Source organism: Colobus angolensis, unplaced genomic scaffold (assembly GCF_000951035.1).
Source record: "Colobus angolensis palliatus isolate OR3802 unplaced genomic scaffold, Cang.pa_1.0 Scaffold282, whole genome shotgun sequence".
Taxonomy (NCBI): Eukaryota; Metazoa; Chordata; class Mammalia; order Primates; family Cercopithecidae; genus Colobus; species Colobus angolensis.
Window position 1 is genome coordinate 1,277,519 of NW_012116066.1, and position 17,106 is coordinate 1,294,624.

General features: G+C 45.2%; 1 pseudogene; it reads left to right on the forward strand.

The window, feature by feature from the left end:
- The first annotated feature begins 7,733 nt into the window (after positions 1-7,733).
- LOC105516492 lies at positions 7,734-9,136 on the forward strand (annotated as a pseudogene).
- Positions 9,137-17,106: the final 7,970 nt, after the last annotated feature.

The following is a 17,106-nucleotide window of genomic DNA, read 5'->3' on the forward strand; positions in this document are numbered from 1 at the left end:
TGGCACAAGTATACATATGTAACAAACCTGCATGTTATGCACATGTACCCTAGAACTTAAGGTATAATAATAAAAAATAAATAATAATAAATATAAAAAAGGCCTTGCCCTATGGAGTCCTCCAGATCTAATCTAGAGTATTTTCTCAAGAGCCTCTGCAGGAATGCAGAGGGAGTTTCCTCTTTTTCTTGTTGAATCTTGAATGCCTTTGAGACATCTTGTGTCCTAAGAGTGGACTCTTTGATCCCTTTAATTATTAGTTCCCTGAGGTCCTGCATTTGGGCCCAGTTCCTGGGATCATTATTATCCCATTTAGGATCAACATTTGGAAATTTTTGTTCGATTGGCAAGACTCCTTGCCCGGGAGGGTGTTGCCTCTCCCAGATGGCCATGGCTGCTCTCCTAATCATTCCCCTTTCTTCTCCTGTGAACAGGATATTCATGATAGACATAATTTCAGCCCAGGTGTAAAAGCTGGGTCCTAGGAATTTGTCCAGCTGGTCTGTTAAACCGAGGGGATCTTCTAGGAGTGGTTTCATCTCCTTCTTGAAATTCCTAACTTCAGTACTTGTAAGAGGAACATTTGCAAAGCCAGTCTCTCCCTGTCCCATGGGAACTTCCCTAAGAGGGAGCATGCTAGATGCCTGCTGTGTGGAAAGGATAGGGAAATTCTCAATATCCCTCTCACACTGTTCTTTTCCTTAAATTTGGATAAGGACTTAAAGGAGCAATTGGTTCGGCTCCCCCATGGTCTCCAGGTTTTTCTTCCTTTAACTCTCCTGCTGCCCCCTTGATCCTCCTGTCCCTTATTTTGTGAGCTGTATGGAAGGGCAAGCATGATAGGGGGTCCCAGGGCTTTTCACTGGGCAAGGGCTTTTTACTGGACTCTTTTTCTTCTTCTTTGATGGGGAACATGGGGGTTAATTCTTTGATCCAGCAGAGAGCATAATGTATCTCTTCTTGTGAGGATTTTTTTTTTTTTTTTAGTGGAGTCTTGCTCTGTCGCCCAGGCTGGAGTGCAGTGGCATGATCTCAGCTCACTGCAAGCTCTGACTCCCAGGTTCACATCATTCTCCTGCCTCAGCCTCCTGAGTAGCTGCGACTACAGGCGCCCACCACCACATCTGGCTAATTTTTTGTATTTTTAGTAGAGACGGGGTTTCACCATGTTAGCCAGGATGGTCTCAATCTCCTGATGTCATGATCCACCTGCCTCAGCCTCCCAAAGTGCTGGCATTACTGGCATGAGCCACTGCACCTGGCCTAGGATGGGGTTTTATCATTCACATAGAGAATTAAAGCTTGGCACACCCAATCCTCATCTGAGCCAAATTTAAACCAAAAGACTGAAGGCTTATGAATGGGGTCTTTGGGTCAGATAAAACAGCAATACTTTATCATCTTTTGCTTTTCCTTGAGCCTAGTTCACGGGTTGTCCCTCCAACCCTGCAGCATTCTCCCCAAAGGACTATCTGGGGGAGTGTCAGAGGGAGTCTCTTTGGCTCCCTCTTTCCATTATCCCCTAGGCCTAGAATTTCTGTTTCCCATTTTTGTCAGTCTCTGTGTCTGAGCTTTTCCCCGTGTACTCAAGCCCCCCACTGGAGGTTTCTTGCACACACCGAGAATCATTTCATCCTTCTCTGGCTGTTTCCCTTGCCAGAGAACAGAACCGTAAATTGAGTCTCCACACTTACTTCATACCTAGGACACATCTCAGTCACAGACACTCAACCTCCAAAAATGCCCAACCACCAAGGCAATACTGACAGTCCAATTTTCCTACCTTGGCTCGTACATGAGGTTGCCTGGTTGCCACGGTGCCTGCTTTTCTTCCTGTGTCACCTCCACTGCCTCCTGAATAACAGTCTCTATGGCCTCTGCAGGGAGCCGGGATTCCCAGACAGAGCAGGCCACTTAAATCAGGTGGGACGCGTGTTCCCTCTCAGCCGGAGTCCAACTCCACGCAGGCACAGAGATCCCAGATGGGCCCCCAAGTTTGTGAGAAACACATTCATCTGTCCAAACCCAAAGAATGGACTCAGAGACACAAAGAACAGTGGAAGCAAGATTTTTAATGGTGATCTTGCAAGATTGGGTGTCTGGTAGGCAGGCACACCTGGGGCAGTTACAGCAGGTAATTTATCTCCTAGCACACAAATCCCTCCCTCCCCCTGTTGCTCACTGGTCAAGTACTATGGGGTTACAATCTTCCTGGACGTCACCTAAGTTTCATTATCCCTTATAAGGTTATAACCCAGTCCCCTTCCCTGCTTAAGTTTTTATTTTCCAATAACTTTGGAAACTTTTTCTTCCCCTTTATAGGCTGACTCCTCCTCTACATTCTGTTTGCTTATTATGACTTTCTAGGTGCATGAGCTGTGCGGTTTGTCACATTTGCAGGCTGGCTGCCAATACTTAGATTTATCAAACCTTGAAAATGGACCATTTAAAATGTTTTCTCACATAAAATAAGATTTTAAAACATTATTCTCCCTTTATATAAAACCTTGGGATATCATCATACTCTATGTATCACTAGTCCTGGAAAATAAGGACCACTGGATCACTGTCCATCACGGGAAAACAAAATGCCACTGTAGAAAACTGTCTGTGGCAGGCTGAATAGCGGTCCTCACAACATACCAGTAAAACATAATGGTAAAATGCTAAAAGGGACTTTGCAGGTGTTATTAATAATCTTGAAATGAGGTGATTGCTCTGCATTAGCCAAGGGGACCTAATCTTTATTACAGACTCTTCATAAAAGAGGCAGGAAGGTCAGAGTCAAAGAAGGTCATGTGACCATGGAAGCAGAGGTCAGAGAGTCACGGAGAGACTTGAAGATGCTACACTGCAGGCTTTCAAGACGGAGGAAAGAGCTATGAACTAAGGAATGTAGGCAGCATCTAGAAGCTGGAAAATGGTTGATTTTGAACTTCAATCTCCAAAACTGTATTGCCTTAGTTGGTTTTGTGTGGCTATAAAGGAACACCTGAGACTGGGTAATTCATAAATAAAAGAGGTTTATTTGCCTCACAGTTCTGCAGGCTGTATAAGCAGCAAGCAGCATGATGCCAGCATCTGTTTCTGGTGAGAACCTCAGGAAGCTTCTATTCATGGCAGATGGCAAAGGGTGAGCAGGCATGTCACATGGTGAGAGGGGGAGCGAGAGAGAGAGGGGAGGCATGCTATGTACTTGTAAACAACCAGATCTCCTGTAAACTAATAGAGTGAGAACTCACTCATTACCATGGGGATGATACCAAGCTATTCAAGAGGGATCCACCCCCATAACCTAAATACCGCCCAATGGACTCCACCTCCAACATTAGGGGTCACATTTCAACATGAGATTTGAAGGGGACAAATATCAAAACTATGTCATATATGATAATAAATTTATATTGTTTTAAGCCACTAAACTTGTGGTGATTTGTTATAGCAGCCATAGGAAATTAACACTAATAGAGGGCAAATGACAATGCTCAGGCGTTGGAAGTCATAGAGTGTTGGAGAATAGTATGAGCATGGCTGCTTGTACAAGGATGCACTTAAACCATGAGACTCTAGTTTGGAAACAAGAAGCCTGAGAAGAGACTGGCTCAATGTCTAAACCATTGCTGCTCTATAGAACTTTATTTGATGATGAAAATGTTCTACATCTGCACTCTCCAGTATGGTAGCCACTAGCCACATGTGACTACTAAGCGCTTGAAATGTGGCTAGTACAATAAGGGAACTTTTTCTTTTTCTTTTTTTTTTCTTTCTTTCTTTCTTTTTCTTTTCTTTTTTTTTTTTTTTTTTGAGATGGAGTCTCGCTCTGTCACCCGGGTTGGAGTGCAACAGTGGATTTCGACTCACTGCAAACCTCCACCTCCCAGGTTCAAGGAATTCTCCTGCCTCAGCCTCCTGAGTAGCTGGGATTATAGGTGTGTACCACCATGTCTAGCTAATTTTTGTATTTTTAGTGGAAACGGGGTTTCACCATGTTGGCCAGGCTGGTCTTGAACTCCTGACCTCAAATGATCCACCCGCCTCGGCCTTCTAAAGTGCTGGGATTACAGGGATGAGCCACCATGCCCAGCCTACTCTTAATTAATTTATATTTAAATTTTAAAATCCACATGTAGCTAATGGCTACTGTATTCGAGAGACTGTTTTCTACCATTAAAAAGAATGTGGATAGGGTGACTATGAACCTATTCATTAAATTGTTCAATGCTAGAAAACTAGCTTGCCAAAAATAGTCTATGCCAAATTAAAGAAGTATCAACACTTTTCTGGAGATCAGATTTCTTATAATCTCTGCCATTATATAACTAAAAACCTAGATGAGAAAAAAGCATCTAAGCATCATGTAAAATTGCTGTCATAAAACCCATGAATTTTACTTCATAGGAGATGTATGGAGTCAGTCCTTAGTCAAACAGCTACACATTAGAAGAACCAAGAATACGTTGATCTCAGAACTTCTTCAAAAGCACAAAAATCCAGAACACACTTAGGGAGAAGACATGTTCTTCTCCCTAATTATGTAAGGAAAGACATATTCCTACACGCCTCAGAGGTCCAGGGCAAAAGCAGATGATCATAATGGCCACGCTGAGTCACAAGACAAGGTTATATTATGTTCTGAATCATCTGTTTAAGATGGAAAAGCAGGCCAGGTGCAGTGGCTCAAGCCCGTAATCCCAGCACTTTGGGAGGCTGAGGTGGGCGGGTTACTTGAGGTCAGGAGTTCGAGATCAGCCTGGCCAACATGGTGAAATCCCATCTCTAATAAAAACACAAAAATTAGCTGGGCATGGTGGTGGGCATCTGTAATCCCAGCTACTCGGAAGGTTGAGGAACAAGAATCACTGGAACCCGGGAGGTGGAGGCTGCATTGAGCCGAGATTGCCACTGTACTCCAGCCCGGGCAACAGAATGAGACTCTGTCTCAAAAAAACAGAAGGCAAAGTAGTGAATAACTCAGTATTAAAAAAAAAAAAAAAAAAACTCAACAGAGGGAATGGGTAAACGTAAAACAAAACAAAAAGCTATCTTTCCACTTTCATGTAAAACCCCTTCTTTTAGGGTTCTAGTCACTATGCTATGCCATCCACTCCAGCTCCTTGTTAGTCACTTATACACCAGGATTGATCTGCACCACATTGTTGATAAATTATTTCAAATCCTCTCTCACCATTACCATCCAAATCCTTCTTACCTGCCATGCAACTTCCAAATCTGGATCAATTGAATCGATCCACTACCATTGTTTCTATTTCCAGGCTGCTGAGCCCTGGTGGAAGAAATAACACAACGATATAGGCAGGAATATCTTGAAAAGCATGGTTTCTGTGGAATGTTATACAGCAGTTAAATATGTAAGATATCAGCTGGGCATGGTGGCTCACGCCTATAATCCTAGCACTTTGGGAGGCCCAGGTGGACGGATCACCTGAGGTCAGTAGTTTGAGACCAGCCTGGCCAACATGGCAAAACCCCATCTCTACTAAAAATACAAAAATTAGCCAGGCATGGTGGCAGGAGACTGTAATCCCAGCTACTCAAGAGGCTGAGGCAGGAGAATCACTTGAACCTGGGAGGCAGAGGTTGCAGTGAGCTGAAATCATGCCACTACATTTCAGCCTGGGCTACAGAGTGAGACTCTGTCACACACACACACACACACATACACACACACAAAAGTAGGATATCTATATATACTGATACAGAAAAAATTCCATACACATTAAATAAAAAAGCAAGTGATATCACAGTCCCTGGTATGGCTATAATCAAAAGGACAGATACTAACAAGTGTTGGCAAAGATGTGAAGAAACTGGAAGTCTCATATACTGCGAGTGGGAACATAAAATTGATCAGCCACTTTGAAAAACAATCCAGTAGTTCCTCAAAATGTTAAATACAGAGTTACCATATGACCCAGCAATCCCACTCCTAGATACATACCCAAAAGACATGAAAATATATGTCCACACAAAAACTGAAACATGAATACTCATAGGCATGTTATTTATAATAGCCAAAATGTAGAAACTGGCTCATTGCGGTGGCTCACGTTGGTAATCCCAAAACTTTGGGAGGCCGAGGCAGTTGGATCATGAGGTCAGGAGATTGAGACCATCCTGGCCAAAATGGTGAAACCCTGTCTCTACTAAAAAAAAAAAAAAAAAACACAAAAATTAGCTGGGTGTGGTGGCGCATCTCCCACCATAAGTGGGTCTCTAATCCCAGCTACTCAGGAGGCTGAGGCAGGAGAATCACTTGAACCAGGGAGTCGGAGTTTGCAGTGAGCCGAGATAACACCACTGCACTCCAGCCTGGTGACAGAGTGAGACTCCATCTCAAAAAAAAAAAAAGTAGAAACTACCCAAATGTCCAAATGACAAATAGATAAACAAAATGTAGTATATCCACACAATGGATATGCCAAGAACAAGTTGCAAGTTTTGGGTTTTTTTTTTTTTTTTTTGAGACAGGGTCTCACTCTGTTGCCTAGGCAGGAGTGCCGTAGCACAATCATGACTCACTGCAGCCTTGGCCTCCCAGGCTCAAGCAATCCTCCCACCTCAGCCTCCTGGGTAGCTGTGACTACAGGAACACACTGCTACATCCAGCTAATTTTTTGTATTTTGTAGAGAGACAGGGTTTTGCCATGTTGCCCAGGCTGGTCTTGAACTCCTGAGCTCAAGTGATCCACCTGCCTCAGCCTCCCAAAGTGCTGAAATTACAGGCGTGCACCAACATGCCTGGCCTACAAGAGCAATTTTATCCAGCAATAAAAAGAATGAAGTTCTGACTCATGCTACAACATGGATGAACCTTGAAAACACTGTGCTAAGTAAAATAAGCCAGTCACAAAATATTACATATTCTTCCATTAATATCAAAGTCCAGAATAGGGAAATCTATAGAGACTGAAAGTGGATTAGTGGTTGCTAAAGGTTGGGGGATAAAGAGGCGATAGCTAAAGGATACAGGGTTTGTTTCTGAGGTGATGAAAATGCTCTAAAAATTGACTATGGCAGTGGTTGCACACATCCATGAATATACTAAAAACAATTGAACTGCACACTTTAAATGTGTGAATTGTGTAGTGTACGAATTATAGCTCAAAAAAGCTGTTTTTTTTTTTTAAAAAGCAAGTGATAGAATAATACATGTACTATGAGCTCATTTATATAAAAACCAAAACTACATATGCATGTAATATAAACATTTGTGAATGTATGTAAATATATAGAACATGATTTGGAAGAATACCCACCCATCTGTTAGCATTGGTTGCTTTTGGGGAGAGAAGTAGGATTGCCTTCTGTAACACCACACTTTCCTGTTTCTCCTCCTACTACCCTGGTTGTTCCTCCAAATTGCTTTGTAGGCATTCTTTCCTCTGCTCCTTCCTTTATAATCCACATTTAACTCTTCAGGCTCTCCTTGAAGTGATCATATGATCACATATTTCCCATGGTTTCAACAAGGCCGGTCCATATCCTGACTCATTTATTCAACAAATAATCCACTGAGCACCTGCTAAGTACTGAACTAGTTGCTAGACATTCAGCAGGACAGAGGCAAATAAGATTGCCATTCTCATGAAGTTTACATTCTAGTGGTGGTGAAAATATATAATAATAAGCAAACCAATAAATGGACAGACAATTGAGATAATGTTAAGTGGTAGGGAGAAAATAAAACAGGGTGAGGGGCAGGCGCCATGGCCATGCTGAGCGCCGAGTCTCGCACCATGCCCCACGCTGCGGTCCACTGCGCAGGTCGCTCCCTGCCACCCGAGGCCTGCATGCTAGCCATGTCCCGTCCACCGCCAACGCGGGCCGCCTTGGGCATTCTGGCCTGGCATGCCATGGTGCTAGGCACCATGGAGATGGGGGGCCACATGGACGCATCCGCCAGTGCCACGGCCATGCACGCTTTCCTGAAGTGCAGCCACACCAAGCTGGACATGGCCTTCACATACAGCGATGGCCAGTCCAAAACCATCCTGGGCGGCCTGGGGCTGGGCAGCGGCGACTACTGAGTGAAATTTGCCACCAAGGCCAACCCTTGGGAGGGAAAATCACTAAAGCCTGACAATGTCCGGTCCCAGCTGGAGACGTCATTGAAGAGGCTGCAGTGTCCCCAAGTGGACCTCTTCTACCTACATGCACCTGACCACAGCACCCCAATGGAAGAGACGCTGTGTGCCTGCCACCAGTTGCACCAGGAAGGCAAGTTCATGGAACTTGGCCTCTCCAACTATGCCGGCTGAGAAGTGGCAGAGATCTGTACGCTCTGCAAGAGCAAAGGCTGGGCCAGGCGCGGTGGCTCATGCCTGTAATCCCAGCACTTTGGGAGGCTGAGGTGGGTGGATCACGAGACCATCCTGGCTAACATGGTGAAACCCTGTCTCTATTAAAAATACAAAAAAAAAAAAAAAAAAAAGCCAGGTGTAGTGGTGGGCACCTATAGTCCCAGCTACTCAGGAGACTGAGGCAGGAGAATGGCGTGAACCCGGGAGGCGGAGCTTGCAGTGAGCCGAGATGGTGCCACTGCACTCCAGACTCACAGAGTGAGACTCCATCTCAAAAATAAATAAATAAATAAAAGCAAAGACTGGATCCTGCCAACTGTGTCCCAGGGCATGTACAATGCCACCACCTGGCAGGTGGAAATGGAGCTCTTCCCCTGCCTCGGGCACTTTGGACTGAGGTTCTATGTCTACACCCTCTGGCTGGGGGCCTGCTGACCGGCAAGTACAAGTATGAGGACAAAGGCAAGAAACAGCCCAGGGGCCACTTCTTTGGGAACAGCTGGGCTGAGACCTACAGGAATCGCTTCTGGAAGGAGCACCACTTCAAGGCCATTGCCCTGGTGGAGAAGGCCATCCAGGCTGTGTATGGTGCCAGTGCCCCCTGTATGACCTTGGCCACCCTCTGGTGGATGTACCACCACTTACAGCTGCAGGGTGCCCATGGAGACGCAGTCATCCTGGGCATGTCCAGCCTGGAGAAGCTGGAGCAGAACTTGGCAGCGACAGAGAAAGGGCCCATGGAGCCGGCTGTCACGGACACTTTTAATCAAACCTGGCATTTGGTTGCCCACGAATGTCCCAACTACTTCTGCTAGGCCCATCGTGGCTCAGGCTGCCCAAGGCTTTTCTGTCACCTTTTGTTCTCTCATGCCAACCAGTCTTGGCCTTGAGCTGACTTAGTAGGGTCTTTCTGGATCGTCTGGATCCATGCGTTATTTTTCTAGCTTCCTGCCTTGCTCCCTGCTCACTTTACATTGTGAAAGGTGGGGGTGAGTCCCACTTGGGCATTTCCCGTTGAATAAAGCAGGCAGTTGACCCAGCCATAGCCCAGGTCAACCCCCCAGCCCCACCAAAAAAAAAAAAAAAAAAAAAGAGAGAGAGAAAACCAGGGTGATGCGATGAGATACTGATCACAGTAGGGGGCTCCTGAGTTGGGATGACCAGGGAAAGCCTCTCCGAGGAGCTGATCCTAGAGCTGAGATGTGGATGATGAGAAAGATGGCGAGAGAACATTTTACGCAGGGTGCAAAGGCCCTGAAGAGAGAACAAATTATAGTTGGAAGCATCGCAAACAGCATAGTATGGGATAAGATCAGATATTTTGGTAAGGGCTACTATATCTTATTAGTTCAAAGTAAAGAGTTTGGACATTATACAAAATGTAACTGGAAGTCCCTGGAGGGTTTTGAAACAGGCAGAGTGTCCTAGTCTGTTTTACATGGCTATAATAGAATATCACAGACTAGGTAATTTATAATAAACAGAAATTTATTTGGCTCATGGTACTGGAGGCTCAACAGCATGGAGCCAGCATCTGATGAGGGCCTTCATGCTGCGTCATGCCATGATGGAAGGCGGAAGGACAAGAGAGGGTAAGAGCAAGGGAACACGAAGAGTCAAACTTGTTTTTATAACACAGCCACTCTTGCAATAACTAAACCACTCCTGAGATAATGACATTAATCTATTAATGAGGGTAGAGCCCTCATGACCTAATCGCTTCTTATTATGTCCCACCTCCCAACACTGTTCCATTGGGAATTAAGTTTCCAACACATGAACTTTACGAGACACATTCAAACCATGGCATTCTATTCTGGTCCCCAAAATTCATGTCCTCACAATGCAAAATACATTCATTTCATTGCAGTAGCCCGAAAATTCTTAACTTGTTTCAGTGTCAACTCAAAGATCCAAAGTCCAGTCCCATCTAAAGCAGATATGGGTGGGACTCAAGGCATAATTCACCTTGAGGCAAATTTTCCTCCAGCTGTGAGGAAACAGATTAAAATTAAACAAGTTATTTATTTACAAAATACAATGCTGGGTGATGTGGTTTGGATATGTGTCCCTGCCCAAATTTCATGTTGAATCGTAAACTCCAGTGTTAGAGGTGGGGCCTGGTGGGAGGTGATTGGACCATGGGGGTGGATCCTTTATGAATGGTTTAGCACCATCCCCTCCGGGCTGTTCTCGTGATGGTGAGTTCTCATGAAATCTGGTTAAGTGTGTAGCACCTCCCCTCTCTCTTCCTCCTGCTCCAGTCATGTAAGACATGCCTGTTTCCCCTTCACCCTCTGCCACGATTGAAAGTTTCCTGAGGCCTCCACAGAAGCTGAGCAGATGCCAGTACCATGTTTCCTGCAGAACCTGCAGAATCTGCATACAGCCTGCAGAACCAGGAGCCAATTAACCTCTTTTGTTTATAAATTACCCAATCTCTGGTATTTCTTTTTTTCTTTTTTTCTTTTTCTTTTGAGATGGAATCTTGCTCTGTTGCCAGGTTGGAGTGCAGTGGCGTGATCTCTACTCACTGCAATCTCCACCTCCCAGGTTCAAGCAATTCCCCTGCCTCAGCCTCCCAAGTAGCTAGGACTACAGGCACGCACCACCACACCTGGCTAATTTTTTGTATTTTAGTAGAGATGGGGTTCCACCATGTTGGCCAGGATGGTCTTCATCTCCTGACCTCATGATCTGCACCCCTTGGCCTCCCAAAGTGCTGGGATTACAGGCATGAGCCACCGTGCCCGGCCTGGTATTTCTGTATAGTAGTGTAAGAATGGACTAATACAGTGGGACAGACATAGATAGATATTCCCATTCCAAGGGGGAGAAATAGGCAAGAAGAAAGGGATCCCAAGAAAGTCCAAAACCCAACACAGAAAACCACATTAAGTCTTAAAGGTGTAGAATAATCTCCTTTGATTCCATGTCCTGCATCTTGGGCACACCAAGACGGGGGCTGGACCCCCAAGGTCTCAGGTAGCCCTGCCGTTATCTATGGCTTTGTTGGGCTCAGCACATGTTTCAGCTGTCTCGGATTGGAGTCTCATGCCTGCAACTTTCCCAGGTTGGCGCTGTATGCTGGTAGCTTTACGGCTCTGGGGTCCCAGTAGTGGTTCCACTCCCATGGTTCCACTAGGCACTGCCCTAGTGGAGACTCTGCAGGATCCTGCTTTCCACAGCTCCACTAGACATTGCCCTAGTGGGGGCTCTCTGCAGTGGCTCTGCCTCTGCAGCAAGTCTCTGCCCAGGCCCCCAGACTGTCTGATATATCCTTTGAAATCTAAGTAGATTCCACCTTAGCTCCACAACTCATGCGCTCAGCACTTCTCCAGAGTCAGCACCAGGTGCATGCTGCCAAGGCTTACATTTGTGCTCTCCAGAGCAGTGGCACGAAATGCACATGGGCTCATTTGAGCCATGGCTGGAGCAGCCAAGGAGCTCTGCACCAAAACATGGCAAGCAGAGTCCTGAGGTGGCCCTGGGCAGTGAATGCTGAGGTCTGGTGGGCACCTTTCTGGAAACCCTGCCCTTAAGGCCCTGCTCTGAACTTGTAATGGGAGGGACAACCCACTCAATGATCTCTGAAATGTCTTTGGGATCTTTGTCCCATTGTTTTGGTGACTAGCAATATCACCCTTCCTATCTCCCTACTGTTCCCCTCACTTCTGCTGCTGCTTGTGATTCATCCTCATTCCCCATCCCAGTTCCCCCCTCCCCTCTCCAGTTCTGTCAATGCAGAGGTCCTGTTGTCATTCATCCACATCCTACCTCCAACTCAGATGATTGGGTGGGGGACAGACACTTTACAACCAGAAGTATGAATGGCTACTCTAGAAGTAGAGACTCCTGGCTGTTGCCTGCAGCCATGTCCTATCTTACCACCTGCTACCTGCCCAGCTCTTCAGAGGAAGGGTTCACTCTAACCCTGGCCCAGCTGGCCTGAGATCAGCTAGTTGCTGAGGTGCAGCCTCTTGTGGCCACTATGACTACAATATGAATTTTTTCTTTATATATATTTTATATTTGTATTTTTTTAATCGAGATAGGGTCTTGCTATGTAGTCCAGGCAGGTCTCAAACTCCTAGCCTCAAGTCATCCTTCCACCTTGGCCTCCTAAAGTGCTGGGATTACAGGTGTGAACCACTGTGCCCAGCTGGTACAACAACTTTGGAAAATAATTTAGCAATACTTTGTAAAGTTTAAAGTAAGCATACTGCAGGACCCAACAATTCTAATTCTAGGTATTCATTGGTCTCGGAAAACTTTTTGCACATATGCACTGGGAGATACATAAAAGGATGTACGTTGCAGCACAGCTTGCAAAATACGTAAATTGGAAATAAGCTGATGTCCATCAAAAAGATAATATATAAATAATCAGGGTATGTTTACATGATGGAATGATACAAAGTAGTTGAAATGACTTATCATGAATTAGGCTTAGTCTTTCAGTCTGTGTTTTGCTACATATATACCTATCCACAAACAAAAGATACTCTTGTTTGTATATTAATTTCTATCCAAGGTGGGAAAAATACTAGCATCCAGTATACATCTGTCTACAACTTGCTTTAAAAAAATAACTTCATTGCTTCCTAATGTATATTGATTGATTGATTTTTTTTTTTTTTTTGAAACTGGGTCTCACTCTGTCACCCAGGCTGGAGTGCAGTGGCACAATCTCAGCTCACTGTAACCTCCCTCTCCCAGGTTCAAGTGATCCTCCCACCTTAGACTCCCAGGTAGCTGAGACTACAGGTGTGTGCCACCATGGCTGACTATTTTTTTGTATTTTTTGTAGAGACGAGTTTTGCCATGTTGCCCAGACTTCAAATAGGACTTTGGAGCTGGTGAAAAGGACTTGGAACCTTTTTAAAAGCCCATGTTAGCACTTCTGGTTTGTTGAGACAGGGTCTTGCTTTGTTGTCCATGCTGTTGTGCAGTGGCATGATCACAGCTTACTGCAGCCTCAACCTCCCAGGCTCAAGTAGTCCTCCCGCCTGAGCTTCCCAAGTAGCTGGGACTACAGGTATGTGCCATCATGCCTGGCTATTTTTAATTTATTTATTTTATTTTTTCGTAGAGATGAGGTCTCGCTATGTTGCCCGGGTTGGTCTCTAACTCCTGGGTTCAAGTGATCCTCCTACCTTGGCCTTCCAAAGTGCTGGGATTACAGGGATGAGCTACCACGCCTGGCCAGCACATTCGATATAAATGAAATTTGACAGGATTCTAGAAGGCAAGCTGGTTATAATCTGTTGTAAACACAAGGACAAGTGAGGAAGAAAGGATACACAGTGCCCAGGGATAGGGGAGCAAAATAAGATATACTCAGTTATCCATGGTCATGGAGAACAGACATGCCAGATTATTAAAACCAGTAGATAATCCAAAAGGCACTCTGGAATACATTATATGTCCTATCAACACTTTGCCTCTGAACCCCAGTAGATTTATTCCTCCAGTTAACTTTTCTCAGACTGACATTAAAATGAACATGTATTTTCCAAGTTGCTTCCAGTTGATGGCTGGAGGGAGTGGGCAATAGCATGAAGATTGTGAAGGGTACGGAAGGCCTAAAATAATCCATTAGCCACAGAGAATCTCAGTGTGGGTATTTGAGAGTCACCTGTACATGCTCAGCAAAGAGGTTCTGCTTGTCAAGGCAACTGAGTTGAGCAACCTAACTCTTCTCGGAGACCCACTCCAAAGGTGTATAGTAAGTCAAGTCAGGAGTCTCAAGCTGAATGCCTCTCAGTCCATAATGCTACCAGTCACATAACATGTGTGGCCAAACCAGAGATACTCTGTTGATTCCCAACATTCTTGTGCAGAAGCGACTTTAGTCCATATTATGCTATTTAGCAATGAACTGTAGTAGGGAAAGGAAAGGTAGGGAGGGCTCTGCCCCCGTCCCTGCAATATGTGGGCCATAGTTGCTCTGAAAACCCAGCTACAGAATGGGTACAGTAAACAACAAGCAGAATTCTAGTTCAGTCATGAATCATTTTCTTATGGTTATAGCAGAGTGATAATGGAGCAGGGAAAGGACAAGAGGCCAAAACACAGAGTCAGTGCTCCTGAAAGCAAGATTACTCACTGGAGACATTTATTGGTTTCTGTTTTTCCTGTGAAGGGGAGAAAGTAGGTCAGCACACTCAAAGAACTGTGACCAGGAACAGTGGCTCTGAGAGGGAGTCATTTGCTGCACCCTGTGCCAAGATGAACGAGTAATAGACACGCCTCTCAATTGAGGGCATTTGACTGAGGTCACTGGGTTTGGGAAAAACTCAGGCTGTTGATCCCTTGGTGTGTATTCTTTGCAGGCCCTAGGAGGTAGGTACAAGGGAAGGCTCACAATTTTAAAACCAACATCTAAATGGTTGGCTAGCATGAGCTGGCAAGCACAGGAATGTTTATGAGCAAACTGTGTGCCTACTTTGGCTTTCAGACAAGGTAGACAAGGCTCAGGGCAGCTTGGCTAAAAATAGATGGCACAGAGGGGCCTAGGAAGCAGGAGAGCTAGGTTTCATTCCCAGGTCTCTGAGTTAACCTTCAGGCAAACTTGCTGAGTGTCTTTCTTTCATATACTGATTAGCTCTTAGTAAGCAGGAGTATTGAGTAAGTGTTCCTAGGCCTAGAGAAGGGTTCATGTGGAGTCTGCTACATTTTCTTGTCTCATCTTTCCTCAAAAGATCCAGGTTTGGGAAAAGACTGGTTGTGATCAGGTGGAAGGTGGAGTAGTTGACATAAGATGGAATGGTACCAAGCTATGATGACCCACTGGGAGCCACGAGTCCTTCTGGACTAACCAAGGTGGCTGCCCAGCCAGAGCCAAAAGGAGGTTCCCTGACCCTGGGTCTGGAGGCAGAGGTGGCAGAGAAGTAAACAAGAGGCACCAAATCAGAACTCCTGATGCATAACCCACAGCTATGAGGGGGACAGTATGAAATGCGGGGCTTTAAGTAGGAAATTTAGCAGGAAATTCAGAAAGCAGGTAGTTCCTGCCCTTTGTCACTGCCCCACATGCCATTCCCTTCGTCAGCAAGATTCTACTTGCTCAGAAGCAAGGGTCCAAACCAAGGCAGCCACGTTTCTAGTCTGTACTTGGGAGGTAATGTTCTTAGGAAAACACTGGACTATTCACAGAGAAGGGGAAGCTGAGCACAAGAAAACTATTTTGTGTCAGGCGCAGTGGCTCACACCTGTAATCCCAACACTTTGGGAGGCCAAGGCGGGTGGATCACCTGAGGTCAGGAGTTCAAGACCATCCTGGCCAACATGGCGAAACCCCATCTCTACTAAAACTACAAAAATTAGCTGGGCATGGTGGCACATGCCTGTAATCCCAGCTACTCGGGAAGCTGAGGTGGGATCGCTTGAACCAGGAGGTGGAGGTTGCAGTGAGCCGAGATTGTGTCACTGCACTCCAGCCTGGGCGACAGAGTGAGACTCTGTCTCAAAAAAACAAAAAATGAAAAATAAACAGGCTGGCTGTGGTGGCTCACTCCTGTAATCCCAGCACTTTGGGAGGCCAAGGCCAGTTGGATCATGAGATCAGGAAATTGAGACCATCCTGGCTAACATGGTGAAACCCCGTCTCTACAAAAATTACAAAAACTTAGCCGGGCATGGTGGCTCCTGTCTGCAATCCCAGCTACTTGGAAGGCTGAGGCAGCAGAATTGCTTGAACCTGGGAGGCAGAGGTTGCAGTAAGCTGAGATTGCACCACTGCACTCTAGCCTGGGTGACAGAACTATTTTGTATTATTTCCTGCGTCAAGACCCTTGGCCCTACCCTCATCCCAGGACACTTTCTCCAGAAGTCAGTGCACCTCTGTGTGTCAAGAATATCAAGAATATCTAGGAGGAGCTATTTTTTTTTCTGATTACAAAAGTAATAAGTGGTTATTTTATAAAATTAAGATTTTCAAAATAACTAGAAAAGGATTCTAAATCCTCTCTCAACCCCCAAAAATGATACATGTTTGAGGTGATGAGTATGCCAATTACCATGATTTGATCATTTCACAATATATTCATGCGTCGAACAAAACATTTTCAAAACTACTCATATTGATGGCTGTATAATATTTTGTTTTGAGACTGTACCATTTCCCTAGGGTTAAACATTCATGTTGTTTCCAAAATTTCGCCATTACAAAACTACTGCAAGAAACATCCCTGTACATATATCTTCTTGTACACCTCTGACTATTTCCTTAACATAAATTTCCTAGGACTGAGTTTACTGGATTAAAGTTTCCTAAAAATGAGCATTTGGGGCCCAGGTGCGGTGATTCAGGCTTGTAATCCCAGCACTTTGGGAAGCCAAGGTGGGCGGATCACGAGGTCAAGAGATTGAGACCATCCTGGCCAACATGGTAAAACCCTGTCTCTACTAAAAATACAAAAATTATCTGGGCTTGGTGGTGCGTGCCTGTAGTCCCAGCTAGTTGGGAGGCTGAGGCAGGAGAATCACTTGAACCCAGGAGGCGGAGGTTGCAGTGAGCCAAGATTGTGCCACTGCACTCCAGCCTGGTGACAGAGCAAGACTCCGTCTCAAAAGAAAAAAAAAAAAAAAGAGCATTTTTAAGCCCTTGTTACAGACTTTGAAATGGCTTTATGAAAAGGTTGTAGTCGGCTGTGTGAGGTGGCTCACACCCGTAATTCCAGCACTTTGGGAGGCCAAGGTGGGTGAATCACCTGAGGTCAGGAGTTCGAGACCAGTCTGGCCAACATGGTGAAATCCCATCTCTACTGAAAAAAAAAAAAAA